This window comes from Mirounga leonina, unplaced genomic scaffold (assembly GCF_011800145.1).
Source record: "Mirounga leonina isolate KUSES-001 unplaced genomic scaffold, KU_Mleo_1.0 Mir_173, whole genome shotgun sequence".
Taxonomy (NCBI): Eukaryota; Metazoa; Chordata; class Mammalia; order Carnivora; family Phocidae; genus Mirounga; species Mirounga leonina.
In genome coordinates, this window is record NW_023270447.1 from 53098475 (window position 1) to 53123625 (window position 25151).

A 25151-nucleotide genomic window follows, 5' to 3' on the forward strand; every position below is an offset into this window, starting at 1 on the left:
CCACGTCAGGCTTCCTGCTCAGCGGGAAACCTGCTTCTCCCTCTCCCTTTGCCCCTCTCCCATGCTCATGCTCTCTCTCAAATAAATGAATAAAATCTTAAAAAAAAAAAAGACACCAAAAAAACAAACAAAAAACCCACATCAAAATTCAGTTCTTTGGCATTCAGTAAAAGCTACCCAATTAGAAAATCTCTAGACAAGCCAGTTTTTTCCCCCCGGAGATTTTTACAGCACAGAGCAGTTACCAAATGTTATTAACACAACCTTTAAGTAGACTTTTTTCTCCCAAATCATAAATGAACATATATAACCTTGTAAACATAAATAGAACCCCCCCCGCAAAAAAAAGCTGGACAAAGAAGAAATTCAACAATAGGCTCTCTAGCTGTCAAGATATGAGGTAGTCATATCTTCTATTCAAGGTCAGATGGTATGTTAGTAACAGGAAAAGAGAGCCAGATTTTCAGATATTCAGCATTGTAGCAGCCCTTTCCACAGAGTTCATTCAATATCTTGCACTGATATAGTATGTCACACTTGTCAAGATATTCTTGCATACATGGTAAAATGCTTCACTGCACAATTTGATAAAAACATCTCTGCTACATTAATTCTAAATTTTTGTGTGTGTTTGGTGGGGGGGGGGAAGAGATTCTTAAAAGTAAGCTTTTTAAGGTGAATTTTGATTTTGAAAATTTTAAGAAAACTGTAAAGTCATAAATCCTAATCCGATCAGTGATATTCCTACCAAAGAAAAAAGTTCTTACGTTTATAATGGGTTGTAACATTCCACACTATATAAACAAATAAAAGCCAAGGTTAAGGGGCATCTGGGTGACTCAGCTGGTTAAGCATCTGCCTTCAGCTCAGGTTGTGACCCCAGAGTCCCTGGACTGAGCCCTGCATTGGGCTCCCTGCTCAGCGGGGAGTCTGCTTCTCCCTTGTTCATGCTCTCTCTCTCTCAAATATATAAAATTCTTTAAAAATAATAATAAACCAAGTCTTCTTTTACTTGTTCTGTGGACCAACAGACCATTACTAAGATATGAGGGAATAAAAGCTGTTAACTAAACTTTTATGACCAATTCTCTAACCTCTTTATAATTATCATTCACATGAAAAAGATAACAACTTTGAGAGATGAAAGAGAATCAAAGATTATATAAGTACTAACTATTCTGTATTTTGACACTGTACTTTAGCACTAACGCATATATATATGTTTCAAGGCTAAAGTCCAGTTCCCAAATAACATTCAGAATTTATGATTCCTCAATCTTTGCCCAGCACTGTATCACAATGCTCAGCAGCTAAAAACATTCCTTTACAGGAGGAATACAAAGCCAGAAGGCTTAGGTGTGTACCAATCTCAACTCAGCCATAGACTTAAATTTGCTGATGCAAATCCCAATGTCTATACTCAATATCCACAGAAAAGGATCAATATTCACTTTTCCCAAAGGAATATGGCCATGAAAGTATAGCGAACTAACAAGAACCTAACATTTTTTTTTACAAAAAAAGGGGCTAAGTGAAAATATTAGAACTAGACACAGGGTAAACCTTCGGGAACTCTTCTACATTTTGAAGTAACAATCCCAAGAGAAGAGATGGAAGACAAGAGATTGAAGTCAAGATGAAGAGCCTTGACTTGTTCGAAACAAAAGCAAAAACAAAATTAACTCTTTATATCAATGTGTAGATGAAAGAACAGATTCCATTCCATGTAATCAGTACAACAGAAAACTTGTTCCCAAGAATTATCTCAGAGAAAAAGCATTTTAGGGAGGTTATAAACTCGGGGGGGGGGGGGGGGGGAGAGGAAGAAAGGTGGTCCTTTGGCTACTAACAGGTTGGGGTGTGTGGAATTGAAGTAGTAAAGAGGACTGGACTCAGTCTATGAGAGATGAGCTGCCAAGCTCGAATCTGGACTAGACCTCAAAGATCACCTGATTTAATTCCCTATTCCTCAATAACCTTTACTTCATTGTACCCATTATTTCTGTTTTGTATGTGAGGCCATCTCAAATACCTGCAAGCAACAGCAGGGTATAAATAAATTATAAACAAATAAAATAGTTCACCTCCCTCCTAATTTAATAAATTTGGAAATGAGGGTCCAAAAGTGAGAAGTAACTTCCTAAGAACATAAATTACTGAATTCTTCCTTGGGGATCCTAGGATCGCTTAGTCCTTTACTCAAGCACTCAAGAAAGATGTAAATAATGAGGTTATAATCAGTATTTATTGAGTGCCTAAGTTCCAACCATTACGGTAGGCACTTTCACCATGTTTACATATCATGTTTACACACAGATAAAATAATTTCAACCTTTAGTCCCAACTTTTTATTATGTGGCATTTCTCTAAGAGAGGCACAAGTTTTGGAATCAGAAGGATCAAGGTTCTACCGCTTAGGACTTCAGAAAGGTATTTTACTTTCTGAACTTGTGTTCCTTCTGTATTAGAAAAGGTTTATCACCACACAACTCATACGGTTGTTTTTAAGGGTTAAAGGTTAAGTTATCAAGTACAGGGTATGGCTCACAGTAGATACTCAAAAACTGGTAACTATTGTTACCACTCCCGAGGGGACAGCTATGGTGTAAGTGAAAGAACGTGGGAACGGAAGTTGAAACCGCCATTCACTAGCTGTGTAACAGGGTGCCCGTCGGTCAATTTCCTGACAGCCTACTATGCATCAGGCAGTGTGATGGGGCTATCGAGATGGTCAAGGCAATTTCTCAGGGAGGGAAGCAGAATTGTAAACAAATACTGCCATTACGAGGTGAAGAGAGCTGCAACAGAATTCAGTCCCAAGCGCTTCGGGCCGGGGGCTGCTAACCTCAGTTTCCCTATCTGTAGAGTGGGAAGATCAAATGAGATGACAACAGATAGGCTGTTGTCAGAGCATTGTTGTGAATAAAGTAGGGTAACAGGAGAGAGGCGGGAGACCACCCGCCTCCTGGGACTGAATCTGGGCGGCAATAGCGCGGGCCTCCGCTGGCCCCCACAGGGAGCGGTGGTGCTGGGGACCTTCCCTCAGGTGCCGACCCCCAGCTGCGCCGCCGGTAACCGACAAGCCAAACCAGCCGCCTCCGCCCCCACTCGGCGCGCCACAGCGGAAGTGGCAGCCCGAGTGGTTGGCGGGTGTCGGAAGAAGAGGGCGGGGGGAGACCGTGCGCAGCGGCCTATGGCCGTGGAGTGGCGGGACCGCCGGGGGTCTCACCTGAAGCAGGGAGGGTCCTCCAACAACAGCACGCGGCAAGAGCAAGATGGCTGCCTCAGTCGAGACAGAGAAAGACGACGGCAGCAGCGGCGGCGGGAGCGGGGCCCACGTGACACAACCGGCTCCGCCTCTCTCTCTCACCAGAGCAGCCTATCCCGGGGAAGGCATATACGAACTACAAAACCCAGCCTGCTCTGCGCCTCCCAATAGAAATGCAACAGGCGCAGGTGGCCGCATTGCATTCTGGAGCTTGCAGTCTCCCGAGAATTCCATTGTGTCTGTGCCTACAAATTTGTAGGGATCCTAATAAAAAAGAGGTGTGTATTTTTGTTTGGTTGTGTACTTTTGTCGCGTGTCTTTCACTAAGCATTAACTCTGCACTGTCGGACTCAACTAGTGCGGACTCATTAGTATGGAGACTCAACTAGTCTCCACTCAGAGAGAGGAGACGGGAAATTTTGACCCGTTATGTTGTTTAAGGAAAAAAAATTGAGAAAGAAATATTCAACCCACAAAGTTTAAAAACAACAAGGCAAGTAGATTTAACCAGAAGAAGCTTTACGCTTTAAATGCCTGCAGTGACTTTTGTCCTAGTTCCCTGAAGAGCTAGGTCAGTTTTGCAGTAAGAGATCCGAAGTTTGGTTTTCTCGGAGCTTGCATCAATTGGTTGCATCATCCCTGAGTGGAAGAACTGCTGCTGCAAGGAAAAATAAGGTCCAGCGTTGCTTCTCCAGCAGGAAGAGGGCATTCTTGTATGGCTCGAAACCATGCACTGCAGAACAGTTTTGCCAGGTCTCCCCGTGGCCCCGGCAGGAATTTAAGAATGAAATCTGGTTGTCTAGTCTTTTTTTATTTGCGGGGCAAGAAAGGGGAGGCCAATGGCAACGCGCCCATTGTTGGGAGCCGCTTACTTCACCAATCAATAATTGGCGTTGTGAATATTAAGTGCAGCGGTTCTTGGGGGGAGGGGCTCGCTTGCAGGCCGAAGCAACCAGCAACGGTTCTCCGGAGGCCTCTCCCCACCCCCTACCCCCGCTATCTCATCCACTTTTTCCATCTCGGTCTTCCGATTGAACACCCAGAATGAAGGGAAGCAGCTCGCGCTGGAGAGCAATTCCCCTCACCCTTCTACGTGATCTGCACCTTTAAACTTACTCCATCTCAAACCGGACCCCGGAGGCACCACCCACATCCGTCTAACATCACTTCCTCCAGTGTTACGGGGGGGAAAAAAAATCTGGGAATGCGAGGGGTTGGGCTGAGCCGCACTTGGGGAACGGCGCGGACCTTGTGCTAGGGCTCTGGCCGTCCTCCGCCTGCTCAGCCCAGGGGCCCCGTGCATCTACCACCATGGAGCTGCGGTCTCATCTCGGGGCCACCTGTTTGCTGGGCTTCAGTTTCCTGCTTCTCGTCACCTCTTCTGCTGGACATATTGGGCTTGGAAAGGGTCAGACCAACTTCTTATCTTAATCTTTACTCATACCGGGCCCAGCCCAGTTTAGCCCTCTTCTTGTGCTAACACGATTCCCCTCCCGTTCTATCTCTTAGGCCACGCCAGATTTCTTTTTATCCTCCCTAACCGCTCCTGGATTTTGAGGATTTCTTGGGGGTAGGGAGTAGCGGGTTTGGGGAATGTTGAGATGAGGAAGTTGTGCTGGAGGCCTCCCTAAATTCTTGGTTTGGGAGTGAGGAATCACCCTTAAATTAGGGATAGCATGTTTAAGAGTCCAGCATAGGTGCCTAGCACTTGGTAAGTCTTCAGGAACATTCAATTACCTTCTCTTCTGGGAGAAATAGGGTCTCTGGACAGCTGCATATGCAGAGATCCTTTCCCTGGCTCTGAGATCCCCCTTCTTACCTCTTCCCTGAAGAGCTGGGTTATTGCCTCCTCTGTACAGGTCTTGAGGAGAATAGGACCTGCCTACCAGGAAGGTGTGACTGGTATATAAAGAAAGGCCAGGTGAAGGGTAGAAGGTCTGATGTTAGAGGGTAACTAACAATTGTCCTTGGTGTGCTTCAGTCAGTGTGTCTGAAGAAACTGAATTTTTTTGAGGAGTGAGGGGATATGGTTATGAATGGGGGATGGGAGGTGTGACCCCCCTACTCCATCCCCTTCTCTACATCATTTGGACTCAGGGTTTGTGCTTTTTCTAAGTGGAAGAGTGGTAGCATGGATTCCTTTCTTCCATTTTTTGTACTGACCTTACTGGATGGAATGATTCTGATGCAGTCCTGCTGTTTTAAATTCTTTTTCTATATCCTCCCTATTTGCGTATTTATTGGTAGGTGATGAGTTGGGTGGACATTCAGTGTGCCTGAATGTGGTCACTCCAGCAGATAATTTTTGATCACCTACCGTATTCCAGGCACTGTCCTAGGCACTAGGGATATAGCAGTGGACAGGACAGATAAGGTGCCTGTTCTCACAGAGTTTGTATTCAAGTCAGAGATACAGAGAGTGGACACATGAACAAGAACAAATTAAGAAGCAAGATAATTTCAGCTAGGGACAAGTGCCATAAAGAAAGCGAAACTGTGATGGAGTAGGATGGCTGGGGAGGATAAGGGAGCCAGCATTACATGAGCTAGAAGCCAAAGAAGGCTTCTCTGAGAAGGTGATATGTAGGTTTCCATCTCAGTGATGAAACTGCACAGTGAATTCTACTGGGCCAGAATGTTTTCAGTACTGACAATCCCGTTTTAAAACAGATTACTGTATATTTAGCACAAAATTATAAGTACCAAGGGAGGCAGAATATGGTGTTAGGAGTGTGCGTGTAGATCTGAGTTTTATTTTACTCTGCTACTGACCATCTGAGAGGCTTCGGGCAAGTTGCTTAACCTCTCAAAGCTCAGTTCCTTATCTGCAAAATGGGCATAATAATAACTACCTTGGACCCTCAACAAATAATTTATTCTGTTCCAGTTACTGTTAGGTAATACCTTGGAGTCACCTATTTAGTATCTTTATTCCTTGTTAGATGTTAAGTCATGTGTGGTTGTTCCAGTTGCCATTGCTGCATAATAAACGACCCCAAAATTTAGTGGTGTAAAGAAATCATTTTATTATGCTCATGATTCTGTGGGTCAGGAATTCAAACAAGGCACAGTGGGAAAGGTATGCCCCTTGGTTCCATGTCTGGGGCCTCAGCTGAGCAGGTTACTTCTCCATGTGGTCTTTCTTCATGGTCTCCATGTGGGCTTCCTCACAGTATGACAGCTGGATTCTAAGAGTGCCACCCCAAGAGAAAAAGGTGGAAATGTGTTGCATTTTTGTCATCTAGCCTTACAAAGTCACATAGCATCACTTCCACTGTAAGGGCATGTTCAAGGGGAAGGACCCCCATGGAAGGAATGTTGAGGTCACTTTGTAAGAAAAGCATGTGGAGTGAGAGAGATTATTGAAAGTATGGTCTGCTGCAGTAAGCCAGGACCATTTCGGTCTCATTCATGCTCAGGAATAGTGTTGGAAGAAGAAATGAGTGGTACACCTGATCACTGAGATCCCTGTCTTTTTTCAGCTTATAGTCTGAAGACTGTCAAGGCAAGTAAGCAAGCAATTGCATACATTGTGTATCTAGTGTAGGAGGGCAACTGGGGGCAGGAGGACTGTGTTGTGAGGATTAAGTGAAAAAATAGACACTTCATATCCTGTTACAAACTTAGAGAGTATTTAGTTAATATTTATCATTATGCCCTCCCAAGGAAGAATATTTAATTGTTCCTGAAAGGAATTAATAATTTTTCAGACTTTTGTTTTTTGTGTCTCTTGGGTACAGATTCTTGGGAAATAAATTATAGCCCACCTACCCCAGCTCCGCAAAATGTGCTACCTGAAGCAGGGTTCCTGAAAATCTTCATGAGTTAAGATTTCTTCCCAAATGTTTCCAGAAGATAGCCTGTTGGTTTGCAGAGAGGAGAGACTAAAAGAACAGGAAGTACGGTGGTGTGCAGTGAGCACTGGATGGGAATCAGGAGGCCTGCATTTTAATGCTGGTCAGACCAGGTAGCCAGCTGTGGTCTTCCCTGGGGACTCTTTATTGAATGAGAATGTTGAACTAGAAATAATTCCTAAGAGTCCTTCCAGCTCTAACATTATAATGTTCTCAAATACAGTTGACTCTTTTTTTTTTTTTTTTTTTAAAGATTTTATTTATTTGAGAGCGAGAATAAGAGACAGCATGAGAGGGAGGAGGGTCAGAGGGAGAAGCAGACTCCCTGCCGAGCAGGGAGCCCGATGCGGGACTCTATCCTGGGACTCCAGGATCATGACCTGAGCCGAAGGCAGTCGCTTAACCAACTGAGCCACCCAGGCGCCCCAATACAGTTGACTCTTGAGAAACACAGGGGTTAGGGGTGCTTATCCCCCCACACCCCATAGCCAATTAGCATATAACTCCTCCAAAACATTACTGATAGCTTTTTGTTGACCAGAAGCCTTACCAATAACATAAACAGTCGATTAACACGTATTTTTATGTTATATGTATCATATAATGTTTTTATATAATAAAGTAAGCTAGTGGGCGCCTGGGTGCCTCAGTTGGTTAAGCGACTGCCTTCGGCTCAGGTCATGATCCTGGAGTCCTGGGATCGAGTCCCGCATCGGGCTCCCTGCTCAGCAGGGAGTCTGCTTCTCCCTCTGACCCTCCCCCCTCTCATGTGCTCTCTCTCTCTCATTCTCTCTCTCAAGTAAATAAATAAAATCTTTAAAAAATAAATAAATAAATAAATAAAGTAAGCTAGAGAAAAGAAAATTAAAATCGTAAGGAAGAGAAAATATATTTATAGTAGTGTACTGTAAAAAAAAAAAATCCATGTATAAGTAGATTCATGTGGTTCAAACCCATGCTGTTCAAGGGTCAACTACAATTTTGTTGTTCTCTGTGTCCTAAAAATTTGGAATATATCACCTATGGGGAGAATTGTAATGAGTAACATTTTCTGTACATTCACTATATTCCAGGCACCGTACTGTGCATTTTTCATGTATTGACTGGCTTAATCCTCATAACCCTCTAAGAGTAAGGGTAATACCTTTTCTCATCATCCTCATTTTACAGAAGAAGAACCTAAATTGGGGCAAAGGGAGTCACACAGCTAGTAAATGGACTCTCTGGTATACAAATCCTAGAGGCTATGCTTTTAACCAGAACACCATTCCTGCCTCTGAGTGCAGAAACTCCTTTGAAGACTTCACAGGAGAAATGAGAAAGCTGTTAATGGGGACGGTTCATGTGCTCTCCAGCCTGAAACAGAGATGGATGACTTTGTCAAGTCTCTGGAATAAAAATTTGGCACTGACACATATGAAGTATTTACCTTCCACACTGTGCATGTTCCCAATAACCCTATGGGATAGATCATTTTGTTAGTCATATTTTGCATTTGTGAAAATAGTCAGAGGATGGAACTAGGCTTCCAACCCAGGTCAGTTCCACGGCAGTTGGACTCTCCTTTCTTAGCCACTGTGTTATTCTACCTCTCAGGTACAGTGTTGCTTGTTTTAGAGGCTTGGCCAACAGCTCTGACACTTGACCTTTTGTTTCGTCAGCCTGGGAGGGGGTGGCTAATACTTTTCTGATGTCTTTCACTTACATTCGTGAAAACAATTTTAAGATGAAGGGCTTGGGAATTCTGATGTAAATTCTGTGTTTAGAAATGGTCCCTTCCCCTCCCCCCTTCTAAAATTAATGTTTTAGGGAAGGAGCAACTGGATGTGGGAGTCTTCAGCTCACTTTGCAGATAGTGGCGTAAATTAAGTGGCTGTACATGTGACACTAGGAAATTGGACTGTCTTCCGATGTTCCACATTGGCATGTGTGCATGCATGGGTGGTGTCAGGGAAGTAGGTGATTTTTTTTTTTAAAGACTTTATTTATTTGACACAGAGAGATAGTGAGAGAGAGCACAAGCAGGGGGAGGCAGGCAGAGGAAGAGGGAGGAGCAGGCTCCCTGTGAGCAGGGAGCCCGATGTGGGACTCGATCTCAGGACCCTGGGATCATGACTTGGGCCGAAGGCAGACGCCCAACGACTGAGCTACCCAGGCACCCTCAGATCTGAGTGTTTTCATTCTGCTTTGGTGAGGCCATATTCATTCATTTGTTCACTTAACCTTTGCTAGAGAGGCAGTATAGTAGTGTGTGGTTAAAGTACAGACTCTAGAACTTTACCACCTAGGTTCTAATCCTAGCTTTGCCATTTAATGCCAGTGTAACCTTGGGCAAGCTGTTTAAAGATTTTATTTATTTATTTGACAGAGAGAGACACAGCGAGAGAGGGAACACAAGCAGGGGGAGTGGGAGACGGAGAAGCAGGCTCCTTGCTCCACGGAGCAGGGAGCCCGATGTGGGGCTCGATCCCAGGACCCTGGGATCATGACCTGAGCTGAAGGCAGACGCTTAATGACTGAGCCCCCCGGGCGCCCCTGGGCAAGCTGTTTAACTTTAGCTTCCATATCTGTAAAATGGGGATAATTAGGGCGCCTGGGTGGCTCAGATGGTTAAGCATCTCCCTTCAGCTCAGGTCATGATCCCAGGGTCCTGGGATGGAGCCCCGCATCGGGCTCCCTGCTCAGCGGAGAGCCTGCTTCTCCCTCTCCACCCCCCCCCACGCTTGTGCTTGCGCTCTCTCTCTCTCTCTGTCAAATAAATAAATAAATAAAATACTAAAAAAAAATAAAATGGGGATAATTAGAGTTTCTACCTCATAAATTTATGTGAAGATAAGTTAACACATGTAAAAGCATGGAAAACAGTACCTGACATATAATGAATGCCATATGAGTGTTAGTCATTATTAATATTATTGTTGTTATCATTGTATTATGGTGATTATCACAAAGTAAGCATTCAAAAAATGATGTGGTGATTACTACTATTATGAAAAATCCAGTGTACTTTTTAAAAAAATTATTTTTATTTAAATCCAGTTAATTAACATATAATGTATTATTAGTTTCAGAGGTAGAGGTCAGTGATTCATCAGTCTTATATAATACACAGTGCTCATTACATCACATGCCTTCCTTAATGTCTATCACCCAGTTACCCCACCCCCCTCCCCCCTCTCCCAACCAGCAACCCTCAGTTTGTTTCCTATGATTTAAGAGTCTTTTATGGTTTGTCTCTCTCTCATCTTGTTTTATTTTTTCTTCTCTTCTCCTATGATCCTGTTTTTTTTCTTAAATTCCACAGATGAGTGAGATCATATGATAATTGTCTTTCTCTGATTGACTTATTTTGCTTAGCATAATGCCCTCTAGTTCCATCCACGTCATTGCAAATGGCAAGATTTCATTCTTTTTGATGGCTGAGTAGTATTCCAGTGTGTGTGTGTGTGTGTGTGTGTGTGTATACACACCACATCTTTTTTTTTTTTAAAGATTTTATTTATTTATTTGACAGAGAGAGAGAATGAGAGACAGAGAGCGTGAGAGGGAGGAGGGTCAGAGGGAGAAGCAGACTCCCCGCCAAGCAGGGAGCCCGATGCAGGACTCGATCCCGGGACTCCAGGATCATGACCTGAGCCGAAGGCAGTCGCTTAACCAACTGAGCCACCCAGGCACCCCCACACCACATCTTCTTTATCCATTCATCTATCAATGGACATCTGGGCTCTTCCCATAATTTGCCTATTGTGGACATTGCTGCTATAAAAATTGGGGTGCATGTGCCCCTTCGGATCACTATATTTGTATATACCCAGTATATATATATATATATATATATATAGTATATACCATTATATACTGTAAATACCCAGTAGTGCAATTGCTGGGTTGTGGGGTAGCTCTATTTTTTAATTTTTGAGGAACCTCCATACTGTTTTTCAGAGTGGCTGCACCAGCTTGCATTCCCACCAACAGTGTAAGAGGGTTCCCCTTTCTCTGCATTGCCAACATCTGGTTTCCTGAGTTGTTAATTTTAGCCATTCTGACTGGCGTGAGGTGGTATCTCATTGTGGTTTTGATTTGTATTTGATTTGTATTTCCCTGATGCCGAGGGTTGTTGAGCACTTTTTCATGTGTCTGTTGGCCATTTGGATGTCTTCTTTGGAGAAATGTCTGTTCATGTCTTCTGCCCATTTCTTGATGGGATTCTTTGTTCTTTGGGTGTTGAGTTTGATAAATTCTTTATAGATTTTGGATACTAGCCCTTTGTCTGATATGTCATTTGCAAATATCTTCTCCCATTCTTTTGGTTGTCTTTTGGTTTATTGACTGTTTCCTTTGCTGTGCAAAAGCTTTTTATCTTGATGAAGTCCCAATAATTCATTTTTGCCCTTGCTTCCCTTCCCTATGGAGACGTGTCTAGCAGGAAGTTGCTGCGGCCAAGGTCAAAGAGGTTGCTGCCTGTGTTGTCTTCGAGGATTTTGATGGATTGCTGTCTCACATTTAGGTCTTTCATCCATTTTGAGTCTATTTTTGTGTATGGTATAAGGAAATGGTCCAGTTTCATTCTTCTGCATGTGGCTGTCCAGTTTTCCCAATACCATTTGTTGAAGAGACTTTTTTCTTTTTTTTTTTTAAAGATTTTATTTATTTATTTATTTGACAGAGAGATAGAGAGAGAGCACAAGTAGGCAGAGTGGCAGGCAGAGGGAGAGGGAGAAGCAGGCTCTCCGCTGAGCAGGGCGCCCGATGCAGGGCTCGATCCCAGGACCCCAGGATCATGACCTGAGCCGAAGGCAGCCGCTTAACCGACTGAGCCACCCAGGTGCCCCGAGACTGTCTTTTTTCCATTGAATATTCTTTCCTGCTTTGTCGAAGATTAGTTGGCCACAGAGTTGAGGGTCCATTTCTGGGTTCTCTATTCTGTTCCATTGATCTATGTGCCTGTTTTTGTGCCAGTACCATGCTGTCTTGATGATGACAGCTTTGTAATAGAGCTTGAAGTCTGGAATTGTGATGCCGCCAGCTTTGCTTTTCTTTTTCAACATTCCTTTGGCTATTTGGGGTCTTTTCTGGTTCCTACAAATTTTAGGATTATTTGTTCCAGCTCTGTGGAAAAAGTTGATGGTATTTTGATAGGGATTGCATTGAATGTGTAGATTGCTCTAGGTAGCATAGACATTTTCACAATATTTGTTCTTCCAATCCATGAACATGGAACATTTTAACATTTCTTTGTGTCTTCCTCCATTTCTTTCATGAGTGTTCTCTAGTTTTCTGAGTACAGATCCTTTGCTTCTTTGGTTAGGTTTATTCCTAGGTGTCTTATGGTTTTTGGTGCCATTGTAAATGGGGTCAATTTCTTAATTTCTCTTTCTTCTGTCTCATTGTTAGTGTATAGAAATGCAACTGATTTCTGTGCATTGATTTTGTATCCTGCCACTTTGCTGAATTCATGTATGAGTTCTAGCAATTTTGGGGTGGAGTCTTTTGGGTTTTCCACAGAGTATCATGTCATCTATAAAGAGTGAGAGTTTGGCTTCTTTGCCAATTCACATGCCTTTTATTTCTTTGTTGTCTGAGTGCTGAGGGTAGGACTTCTAGTACTATGTTGAACAACTGTGATAAGAGTGGACATCCCTGCCATGTTCCTGACCTTAGGGGAAAAGTTCTCAGTTTTTCCCCATTAAGAATGATATTCACTGTGGGCTTTTCATATATGGCTTTTATGATATTGAGGTATGTTCCCTCTATCCCTACTCTGTGAAGAGTTTTAATCAAGAAAGCATGCTGTACTTTATCAAATGCTTTTTCTGCATCTATTGAGAGGATCATATGGTTCTTGTCCTTTATTTTATTTATGTAGTGTATCACATTGATTGATTTGCGGATGTTAAACCACCCTTGCAGCCCATGAATAAATCCCATTTGGTCGTGGTGAATAATCCTTTTAATGTACTGTTGGATCCTGGGGTGCCTGGGTGGCTTAGGTGGTTAAGTGTCTGCCTTTGGCTCAGGTCATGATCCCAGGGTCCTGGGATCACGCCCCACATCAGGCTCCCTGCTCAGAGGGGAGCCTGCTTCTTCCTCTCCTGCTCCCCCTGCTTATGCTCTCTCTCTGTCAAATAAATAAATAAAATCTTTAAAAAAAAATGTACCATTGGATCCTATTAGCTGGTATCTTGTTGAGAATTTTTGTATCCATGTTCATCAGGGATATTGGTCTGTAATTCTCCTTTTTGGTGGGGTCTTTGTCTGGTTTGGGATCACGGTAATGCTGGCCTCATAGAGTTTGGAAGTTTTCCTTCCATTTCTGTTTTTTGAAACAGCTTCAGAAGAATAGGTATTAATTCTTCTTTAAATTTTTTTTTTAAGATTTTATTTATTTATTTGATAGAGAGAGACATAGCGAGAGCAGAACACAAGCAGGGGGAGTGGGAGAGGCAGAAGCAGGCTTCCTGCCAAGCAGGGAGCCGGATGTGGGGCTCGATCCCAGGGTCCTGGGCCGAAAGCAGACGCTTAACGACTGAGCCACCCAGGCACCCTAAATTTTTTTTTAAGATTTTATTTATTTATTTGACAGAGAGAGACACAGCGAGAGAGGGAACACAAGCAGCGGGAGCGGGAGAGGGAGAAGCAGGCTTCCCACGGAGCAGGGAGCCCAATGCGGGGCTCGATCCCAGAACCCTGGGATCACGACCCGAGCCGAAGGCAGATGATGCCCAACGACTGAGCCACCCAGGCGCCCCCTTCTTTAAATGTTTGGTAGAATTCCCTTGGGAAGCCATCTAGCTCTGGACTCTTGTTTGTTGGGAGATTTTTGATTACTGCTTCAATTTCCTTGCTGGTTATGGATCTGTTCAGGTTTTCTATTTCTTCCTGGTTCACTTTGGTAGTTTATATTTCTTTCAGATTGCCTAATTTGTTGGCATATAGTTGCTCATAATATGTTCTTCTAATTGATTGTATTTCTTTGGTGTTGGTTGTGATCTCTCCTCTTTCATTCATGATTTTATTTATTTGGGTCCTTTCTCTTTTCTTTTTCTAAGTTTGGCCAGGGGTTTATCGACCTTATTAATTCTTTCAAAGAACCAGCTCCTAGTTTTGTTAATCTGTTCTACTGTTCTTTTGGTTTCTATTTCATTGATTTCTGCTCTAATATTTATTATTTCTCTTCTCCTGCTGGGTTTAGGCTTTATTTGCTGTTCTTCTCCAGGTCCTTTAGGTGTAAAGTTAGCTTGTGTATCTGGGATTTTTCCAATTTTTTGAGAGAGGCTTGTATTGCAATGTACTTCCCTCTTAGCACCACCTTTGCTGTATCCCAGAGGTTTTGAACCAATGCGTTTTCATTCTCATTAGTTTCCATGAATTTTTAAAATTCTTTAATTTCCTGGTTGAGCCATTCATTCTTTTAGCAGGATGCTCTTTAACCTCCAAGTGTTTGAGTTCCTTCCAAATTTCCTCTTGTGGTTGAGTTCAAGTTTCAAAGCATGGTGGTCTGAAAATATGCAGGGAATAATATCAGTCTTTTGGTATCGGTTGAGACCTGATTTGTGACCCAGGATGTGATCTCTTCTGGAGAAAGTTCCATGTGCACTTGAGAAGAATGAGTATTCTGTTGTTTTAGGATGGAATATTCTGAATACATCTGTGAAGTCCATCTGGTCCAGTGTATCATTCAAAGCCCTTGTTTCCTTGTTGATCTTCTGCTTAGATGATTTGTCCATTGCTGTGAGTGGGGTGTTGAAGTCCCCTACTATTAATGTATTATTATCAATGTGTTTCTTTACTTTGGTAATTAATTGGTTTATATGATTGGCTGCTCCCATGTTGAGGGCATAAATATTTACAATTGTTAGATCTTCTTGTTGGATAGACCCTTTAAGTATGATATAGTGCCCTCTACATCTCCTATTACAGTTTTTGGTTTAAAATCTAGTTTGTCTGATATGAGGATTGCTACCCCAGCTTTCTTTTGAGGTCCATTAGCATAATAAATGGTTTTCCACCCCTCACTTTAAATCTGGACGTGTCTTTGGGTCTAAAATGAGTCTCTTGCATACAGCATATCGATGGGTCCTGCTTTTTTATCCAATCTGATACCCTGTGTCTTTTGATTGGGGCATTTAGCCCATTTTACATTCAGAGTAACTATTGAAAGATATGAATTTAGTGCCATTGTATTACCTGTAAAGTCACTGTTTCTGTGTATTGTCTCTGTTCCTTTCTGGTCTATGTTACTTTTGGGCTCTTTCTTCACTTAAAGGATCCCTTTTAATATTTCTTGCAGGGCTGGTTTAGTGATCACAGATTCTGTTAATTTCTGTTTGTCTTGGAAGTTTTTTATCTCTCCTATTTTGAATGACATCCTTACTGGATAAAGTATTCTTGGCTGCATATTTTCTCATTTAGTACCCTGAATATATCATGCCAATCCTTTCTGGCCTGCTAGGTCTCTGTGGACGGTCTACTGCCAGTTGAATGTTTCTACCCTTGTGGGACCTCTTGTCCTGAGCTGCTTTCAGGATTTTCTCTTTGTCTCTGAGATTTGCAAATTTCACTATTATATGTCGGGGTGTTGACCTATTTTTATTGATTTTGAGGGGGTTCTCTGTGCCTCCTGGACTTGAATGCCTGTTTCCTTCCCCAGATAAGGGAAGTTCTCTGTTATAATTTGCTCAAGTATACCTTCTGTCCTCCTCTGTCTTTCCTCTTCTTCTAGGATCCCAATTATTCTAATATTGTTTAGCTTTATGGTATCACTTATCTCGTGAATTCTCTCCTTGTGATCGGGTAGTTGTTTATCTCTCTTTCTCTCAGCTTCTTTATTTTCCATCATTTTGTCTTCTATATCACTAATTCTCTCTTCTGCCTCATATATCCTAGCAATTAGAGCTTTCATTTTTAATTGCATCTCATTAAAAGCCTTTTTGATTTTGACTTGATTTGATTTTAGTTTTTATTTCTCCTGAAAGGGATTCTCTAGTGTCTTCTAAGCTTTTTTCAAGCCCAGCTAGTATCTTTATAATCGTCATTCTGACTTCTAGTTCTGACATCTTACTAATGTCCACACTGATTAGGTCCCTGGCAGTCAGTACTGCCTCTTGTTCTCTTTTTTGAGGTAAGTTTTTCCATCTTGTCATTCTGTCCAGAGAATAGATGAACAAGAGAACAAAGTACTAAAATGGCAACAATGACCCTAGAGAAATAAACACTAAACAAATCAGAAGAGACCCAAAATGAAAAAAAAAAAAAAGAGAGAGAGAATATAATCAGACAGGTGAACAGAACAGAGCAATACACTGGATCCTGTATGTATTTTGGTCTGTTTGTTAGAAAACTAGATCCCAAAATTGAAGAAAGAAAAACTTATGTATAAACATAAAATTAAATATAATGAAAGGATAGAATGTAACTGTAAAAATGAAAATTAAAAGACAAAAGAAGGAATATAAACAGACAAGTGAACAGAACAGAGCAATACACTGTATCTTGAGTGTATTTTGGTCTGTTTGTTGGAAGAAACTACATCCCAAAATTGTAAAGAAAGGAAAACTTCTATATATACAAAAATAAAATGAAATACAATGAGAGGATAGAATAACCGTAAAAATGAAAATTAACAAAGATTTTTTTAAAAGTTGATAAAATAAGATATTGGTCGAAAAAGGAAAGAGAACAAAAAAATTAAAAGACCAAAGAATTGTGGGAAAAAAACCATGAATTCTATATACTATTTTCCCTTAGTGCTGGAGTTTTGCAGTTTTGTGTGATTGGTAAACTTGGTCCTAACTGGATGTTCTCGCTGATTTTCTGGGGGTGGGGCCTGTTATGCTGATTTTCAGGTGTCTTTTCCCCTGATGGAACTGTACTGCCCTTGCCAGGTGAATTGTTTCAAACTATATCTGTAGGCTTATTCTTAGGGATAATGCAATAGGGCAGTTATGCACATGTTGGAGCACTGAGAAAACATGTTAATTAGGAATCAGGAGACCTAAATTCTGGTTGTGGCTTACTTTGTGGTTTTGGGTAGCCTCTTCTTTTTTCTAGGTCTTCCTAATATGAGAGGATTGCACTAATCTCTAAGTTTGTGCTATCCTAATACAGTAGCACTGGCCTCATGTCACCTTTAAGTTTTTTTGTTTTCTTTTTAATTTATTTTTTTATTATGTTGTGTTAATCACCATACATTACATCATTAGTTTTTGATGTAATGTTCCATGATTGATTGTTTGCATATAACACCCAGTGCTCCATACAATACATGCCCTCTTTAATACCCATCACCGGGCTAACTCATCCCCCTACCCCCCTCCCCTCTAGAACCCTCCGTTTGTTTCTCAGAGTCGATAGTCTCTCATGGTTTGTCTCCCCCTCCAATTTCCCCCCTTCGTTCTTCCTGCTATCTTCTTCTTCTTCTTTTTTTTTTTAACATATAATGTATTATTTGTTTCAGAGGTACAGGGTGTGATTCAACAGTCTTATACAATTCACAGCGCTCACCATAGCACATACCTTTAAGTTTTAAATTAATTAAAATTGTAAATTCATCTCTTCAGTTGCATCAGCCACATTTCAGGTATTCAATAGCCACTTGTGGCTAGTAGCTACCATCTTGAACAGTGTAGATATAGAATATTTTCATCATTGCAGAAAGTTCTATTGAATGGTACTTGAACAGGGTCTTTCTTAATAATAACCCCCTATGACTTTTAGCTCTGTCAGCTAGCTTCTTTTTTTTTTTTTATTTTTTAAGATGTTATTTATTTATTTGACAGAGAGAGAGACAGCGAGAGATGGAAGGTGGGAGAGGGAGAAGCAGGCTTCCTGCCAAGCAGGGAGCCTGATGCAGGGCTCAATCCTGAGACTCGAAGATCATGACCTGAGCCGAAGGCAGACGCTTAACCACTGAGCCACCCAGGCACCCCTGTCAGCTAGCTTCTTAGTAGCTCAGGTTTATGGAGAAATTTAATTTTACCTGATATTAATCTAGCTTCTCTAACTTTCTTTTGGGTGACATTTGCCCAATATATAGTTTTAATCAACTTACTTTGAACTTTTTCAAGTCCTTGTTTTAGATACTCTTCTAAATGTTATAGGGGTAGTTTTTTTTTTTTAAAAAAAAAACTAAAATCTGACAATTTCTTTTAACTTTTTTTTTAATTTTTTTTAAAGATTTTATTTATTTATTTGAGACAGAGAGAATGAGAGAGAGAGAGCACATGAGAGGGGGAAGGGTCAGAGGCAGAAGCAGGCTCCCTGCCGATCAGGGAGCCCGATGCGGGACTCGATCCAGGGACTCCAGGATCATGACCTGAGCCGAAGGCAGTTGCTTAACCAACTGAGCCACCCAGGCGCCCAATTTCTTTTAACTTTAACTGACAAGTTTAGTCCACTCATTTTTATGGTGATTATTGACAGAACTGGTCTTTTTAAAAAAGATTTTATTTATTTATTTATTTATTTATTTATTTATTTATTTATTTATTTATTTATTTATTAAGATTTTATTTGACAGAGAGAGACACGGAGAGAGGGAACACAAGCAGGGGGAGTGGGAGAGGGAGAAGCAGGCTTCCCACCGAGCAGAGAGCCCAATATGGGGCTTGATCCCAGGACCTTGCAATCATGACCTGAGCTGAAGGCAGATGCCCAATGACTGAGCCACCCAGGCACCCCTGTTTGTTTGTTTGTTTGTTTGTTTGTTTGTTTATTTATTTGAGAGAGAGCGAGAGAAAGCACATGAGAGAGCTGGGGGGAGGAGCAGAGGGAGAGGGACAAGTCGACTTTGTGCTGAGTGTACAGCCTGATGGGGCTCCATCACATGACCCTGAGATCATTTCCTGAACCAAAATCAAGAGTTGGACACTTAACCGACTGAGCCACCCAGGCACCCTGACAGAGCTGGTCTTATTCCTCTCATCCGGTTTGCATTGCTACTGTTTTTTCTGTGCCTTTTTCTCCCCTTACTTTAGGGGTTGAGTATTTTATTATTCTTTTTTGTTTTATCTCCATTATTAGTTTGGAAGTTGGCACTCTAGTTTTATTCTTTTGGTGGTTACTTTTGAAATTTTACTTGCATACTTACAAAATCTAACATTAATATCTTAAGCCTCCAATGGTAAGAGGGTCTTAAGAATTTCAACTTTAGTCACCTCCTCTTTACTTACAAGCAAGTATTCAGTGCTTTAGTTTTGTCTTTTCTTTTAACACTACAAATTGAGTATTAGCATTCTTTGCACAGTTATTATTTAGATTTATCTACATCTTTACCAGTTTATTTGCTCACTGTTCCTTGTATCTAGGTTTTCTTCTAGAATCATTTTCTTCCTGAAATGTGCCCTTTATTTATTCTTTTAGTTTCTCTGGTTCTTTTCTCCTAGGTGACTATTTCATATTTCCCTTTGTCTTGGGAAGTATTTCCCAATACTTCCTGTACAATCTTTGCTCTCAGCTGGTGACCATACTTCCTATTTAACAGAAAACAGAAGCAATTGGAAGAGGACTTTCAAAAATTGTCATCACTACATCTACCCACCTTCTAACACCAGTGTCCATATATTTTTCCTCCCCTGTCTGTGCTCCTAGCAAAAGCCAATCCCTCTATTTAGGTACTCACTCCCATTTCCTTTCACCTACTCAGGATATTTTTGACTGCTCATTCTTGTCCTATAACATCAATTGTCCTACCTTTATTATATCATTTCTATCAGCTTTCAACATCCCTATACTTTCCTCCATATTGAATTAAAAACTCTTCCTCAACTCACTGCTCCCTCTAGCAATTGTCCCTCATACAGCAAAATTCTGTGCAGGAGTTGTAGGTACTCCTCTAATTCTTCCCCTGGGTTACCTTGATTTTGCTCTAAATAACACTTTCATCCCACTCTTCTAATTGAAACTGGTCTTCTCAAGGTCAGCATTGTTCTCCAGTTGTTAAATGTTGTGGTCATTTCTGATTTTATAGGAGCATTAGAGTCAGTTGATCATCCTTCCTTCTTGAAATGTCTTGGAAACACTTGGATTCCGGGACTCCATGCACTGCTAGTTTTCTGCTGATCTCACTGGCAGTTCCTCCTCTTGTCTTTGTCAGTTCTTCTTGAACCTGACCTGGGAGTGCTCCAGGGCTCTTGGACTCTTTCTTCATGTACGCTCACTCTCTTGGTGATCTTTTTCAGTCTCAGGCTTTAAATAACATCCATATTCTGATAACTCTCCCTTGAATTTCAGCCTCAGACATTCAGTTGCTTATTCAGCATCTCTACTTGGGTGTCTGGTAAGCACCTCAAAATGAACATATCCAAATCCAAACTCTTAATGTTTTTGTTTTTTTTTTAAGATTTTATTTATTTATTTGAGAGAGAGAGCGTGCTCACACAAGCAGGGGGTGGGAGGGGCAGAGGGAGAAGCAGACTCCCTGCTGAGCATGGAGCCCAACACGGGCTCCACACAGGTTCGATCCCAGGACCCTGAGATCATGACCTGAGCTAAAGACAGAGGCTTAACCGACTGAGCCACCCAGGCATCCCTAAAGTCTTAATGTTTCTTTCTAAAACTCACTCTAGGGGCACCTGGGTGGCTCAGTCGGTTAAGCGTCTGCCTTTGGCTCAGGTCATGATCCCAGGGGAGCCCCACGTCGGGCTCCCTGCTCTGCGGGAAGCCTGCTTCTCCCTCTCCCACCCCCCCTGCTTGTGTTCCCTCTCTCGCTGTGTCTCTCTCTGTCAAATAAATAAAATCTTAAAAAAAAGAAAAGAAGGACACCAGTTATAATGGATTAGGGCCTACACTAATGACCTCATTTCAATTTAATTATCTCTTTAAAGACCCTGTCTCCAGATACAATCATATTCTGAGTTACTGTGGTTTAGGACTTCAACATACCAATTCGGTGGGGTAGACACAATTTAGTCCATAATAACATATATCTGCCATTACAGAATCATACAGAATAGTTTCACTACTATAAAAATTCTGTGTTCCACCTACTCATCCCTCCCTCCCTTGTGAACCCCTGGCAACCACTGATCTTTTTACAGTCTTCATATTTTTGCCTTTTTCAGAATGTCATATAGTTGGAATCATATATTATGTAGCCTTTTCAGGTTGGCATTGTTCACTTAGCAATATGCATTTGAGTTTCCTCTGTGTCTTTTTGTGGCTTAATAGCTCATTTCTTTTTATCACTGAATGTCCATTGATTTTGTATTTCAACAATTTTTTTTTTTTTTTTTGAGACAGAGAGAGAGAGAGGGAGGCGGGGAGGGGCAGAGGGAGAGGGAGGGAGAGAGAATCCCAGGCATGCTCTACACCCAGCGCGGAGCTTGATCTCACAACCCTGAGATCATGACCTGAGCTGAAATCAAGAGTCAGACACTTAACTGACTGAGCCACCCAGGAGCCCCAACAAATTTTTTTATGTAGGCTCCATGCCCAATGTGGAGCTTGAACTCACAACCCCGAGACCAAGGGTCAGATGCTCTACCGACTGAACCAGCCAGCCACTCCTATATGTTTAATTTCTAAAAGGTCTATTTGGTGCCTTTATAGATTTGCCTGTTTATTTCCTGTGTTGCATTCCCATTTTTGTGATCCCCTGTGTTATTTCTTCAAATATTCATACATAGTTATTTTGTATCCTATGGCTGATCATTCTAATATCTGAAGTCCTTAGGGTCTAAATCTATTTGTTGCTTCTGCTGATTCTTACTTGTGGTGGCTTGTTTTCATACATGTTTGGGGATCTAGGATTGTGAACTCATAATTATTGTTCATCTTTGGCTGTTCTGGAGCCCTAAAGAGGGGAGTACTTTCCTCTAGACAGGTTTGGCATTTGATTCATCTGGAAACCTAAGGGTATTACCACTTTAGTCTTTTTTGAGTTGGTTTAATATGAGTCTCAGATTTATCTCCTCCATTTTGCTCTATTGTAATGGATATTTCTTTGAGGTCAGTCTTCCCTTTTGCTTGTTGCTCACTATTCCTCATCTGGTTTCAGTTTATTTTGTGTTTGTGTTTATCACTGTGAACCCAGTGAGTACATTTTGAAAGTCCATTTTATCTGGGATTTTATTGTTTTGTAGGTGGATATCCCTCCAGACTGTCTAGTTGGGCATCCCACCAAAGCAGGATTCAGTTTCCTGAGTTTAGGTATTGACAGGTAGAATGATCAGTCACATTAGGCACCTTCCAGTTCTCCCAGTTTCACTCTCACTTAATCACTGACTCGTCAGGATTGGACTTTGGGCCCTAGGCAAATGACACATTTTCTCTTGGCTAGCAACTCACTGCTGTTGGGAATGAAAAGTGATGATGATTAGTTTGGACACTGCCTTCCCTTGCTAATCTGGATGATCTCTTTATTCCCCTGCAGTAACAATGATGGAAATTTGAATTTATTTCAAGGAAAGAAAGGCCTGAAAGATAGTATAATAACTGAGAAGTCATAAAATTGAAGTTTAAATCCCAGCATGGGCTCAATCCCTTTAAATCCCAAAAAAGAAACATGATGCTGGGCTCAATCCCAAGACCTGGGATCATGACCTGAGCTGAAGCTGGATGCTTAACTGAGCCACCCAGACGCCCCGGGAGTCAGGGAAGATTTACCAGAAGTAAAGATGCCCTCTAGGAATGAATAGGAAGTGAGGGTAGAAGAAAAGACCAAGGAGGCAGCCAGTTTAAGGAAATGAAAGTAGTTTTGTATATAGGATTTTAGAAAAAGCCTGGAAAGTGAGCCTGAGGAGATGGGCAGATGTCATATTCTGAAAGGCTTTGTAAATCCTGCTATCAGATTTTGACCTTTCTTTTTAGGTAATTGGGAAGCCTCTGAAAAGTTTTTACCCAGCAGAGATGTGATTTTTTTTTTTTAAAGATTTTATTTATTTATTTGAGAGAGAGAGAATGAGAGAGAGCACATGAGAGGGGGGAGGGTCAGAGGGAGAAGCAGACTCCCCGCCGAGCAGGGAGCCCGATGCGGGACTCGATCCAGGGACTCCAGGATCATGACCTGAGCTGAAGGCAGTCGCCTAACCAACTGAGCCACCCAGGCGCCCTAGAGATGTGATTTTAAAAGATCACTCTGGCAGAAGTGAGGGGAATAATAAGAGTAGCTTTAAATACATTATCTCATTTAATCTTTACACCAATGCTTGAAGGTAGATATTATCATCTGGACTTAGAGAATTTACTACATTCACACATTTCATAGGAAATAGAGTCACATACCCATGTATTTCTGACCCTAAACCTATGTTGCTGTATTGTCTCCAACTAGTAATGATTTGTATGACCTACTTTATGTTTACTCTATGGAAAATTCTCATTCATTCTTATAGTATTATTTGCATACTCAGTGTTAGTTTACAAAGCAATTCACAGCCATTATTTAATCTCCTTAAAAACTATGGATTAGGTGGTGTTATCTCTATCTTATAGGATGAAAGAAAACTGAGGCTTGAGGTGGGATTGTTCATGGTCCCCATACACCTAGAAAGTGGTGCAGCTGGGACTTGAACACCATGCTTTTGACAGACAAAAGCTTTTTTATGCGTATCTTGTGACCATGCCATGTTTCTTTTTTGGGTCTTTGCCCTTTGTTCACGGGTAAATGTTTATAAGGCTCTTTCCTTCCAGGTTTTGGAGATCACATTCATTGGAGGACACTAGAAGATGGGAAGAAGGAAGCAGCTGCCAGGTACAAGATATGGTTTTGGTTTATTTATGGTGGAAGGGGCACCTGGCTGGCTCAGTCAGGTAGAGCATACAACTCTTGATCTCAATGTCGAGAGTTCAACCCCATGTTGGGCCTAGAAATTACTTTTAAGAAAAATACATTCAGGGCGCCTGGGTGGCTCAGTTGGTTAAGTGACTGCCTTCGGCTCAGGTCATGATCCTGGAGTCCCTGGATCGAGTCCTGCATCGGGCTCCCTGCTCGGCGGGGAGCCTGCTTCTCCCTCTGACCCCCCCCACCATGTGCTCTCTGTCTCTCTCATTCTCTCTGTCTCAAATAAATAAATAAAATCTTAAAAAAAAAAAAGAAAAGAAAAAAGAAAAATACATATAATAGGTTATTTATGCTGGTGAAACATTTTCCAGGCATCACCTTAACATTAATTTCAGGTGAAGGGATATGCCAAAACAGAGCCAGAACTGAGTAGTTGCCTGATGATAACAATACTACTATTCCTACTACTACTAAATGCTTATTATGCACCAAACACTGAATTATGTGAATTAACTCATTTAATTCTCACAACAGCTCTTTTGAGGTGGGTACTGCTGTTACCTTCATTTTAGAGATGAGAAAACTAAGACACAGAGCAGTTAAGTAACTTGCTTCAGATCACACAGCTAGTAAGTGTTGGAGCCAAGATTCAAACCCCCAGGCATTCTGGCTTCGGAGCCTGCACTCAGCCAGTAAACCATACTGCCTAACAGTCTCAAGTTGAATAGTCTTTTTTTTTTTAAGATTTTATTTATTTATTTGACAGAGAGAGAGATAGTGAGAGAGGGAACACAAGCAGGGGGAGTGGGAGAGGGAGAAGCAGACTTCCCGCGGAGCAGGGAGCCTAACACGGGGCTCGATCCCAGGACCCTGGGACCACGACCCAAGCCGAAGGCAGACGCCCAACGACTGAGCCACCCAGGCGCCCCTCAAGTTGAACAGTCTTAACTTTCAATTAGTTTAGTGTATGCACTGATGCAAATAACTGATAAAGGAGGAAGAAAAGGCAGAGCAGGGGAGGGAAGGCTAAAGCACTGATCTAAGTGCTTTACATGCATTAATTTATTTAATCCTTATAACCTATGAGGTTGGTTCAGCCTGTGAAATAAGAACTGTTGTTATTATTTTATGAGAGAGGAAATTGAGACACACAATGATTAAATAACTTGTCAATAGATTACACAGTAAGTGACAGAGCCAATACTTGAATATTCTCTACTATACTGTATTGGAGAGACACAAAGACCCAATATATGTGCATCTACTTTTTATACACACATACTTGCACAGAAACACACTTCTGCAACTG

At 41.6% G+C, this 25151-nt stretch overlaps 2 protein-coding genes across 5 annotated transcripts in view; one reads left to right on the top strand and one right to left on the bottom strand.

Annotated features, from left to right (window-relative positions):
- Positions 1-7067, bottom strand: part of BTF3L4 (basic transcription factor 3 like 4) — a 30273-nt gene extending 23206 nt beyond the window's left edge. Inside the window, exon 1 of one of the 2 annotated variants that reach the window (XM_035018567.1) lies at positions 7063-7067. The gene's annotated coding sequence lies outside the window, so the exon portion shown is untranslated. Of the gene's footprint in view, positions 1-3229; positions 3351-7062 lie in introns of those variants that run through there. The other variant, XM_035018566.1, reaches the window with a different exon arrangement.
- RAB3B (RAB3B, member RAS oncogene family) overlaps positions 4434-25151 on the top strand; it is a 116143-nt gene continuing 95425 nt past the window's right edge. For all 3 annotated transcript variants that reach the window (XM_035018564.1, XM_035018563.1, XM_035018565.1), the window contains exons 1-2: positions 4434-4676; positions 23752-23812. The gene's annotated coding sequence lies outside the window, so the exon portion shown is untranslated. The remainder of the gene's footprint in view (positions 4677-23751; positions 23813-25151) is intronic.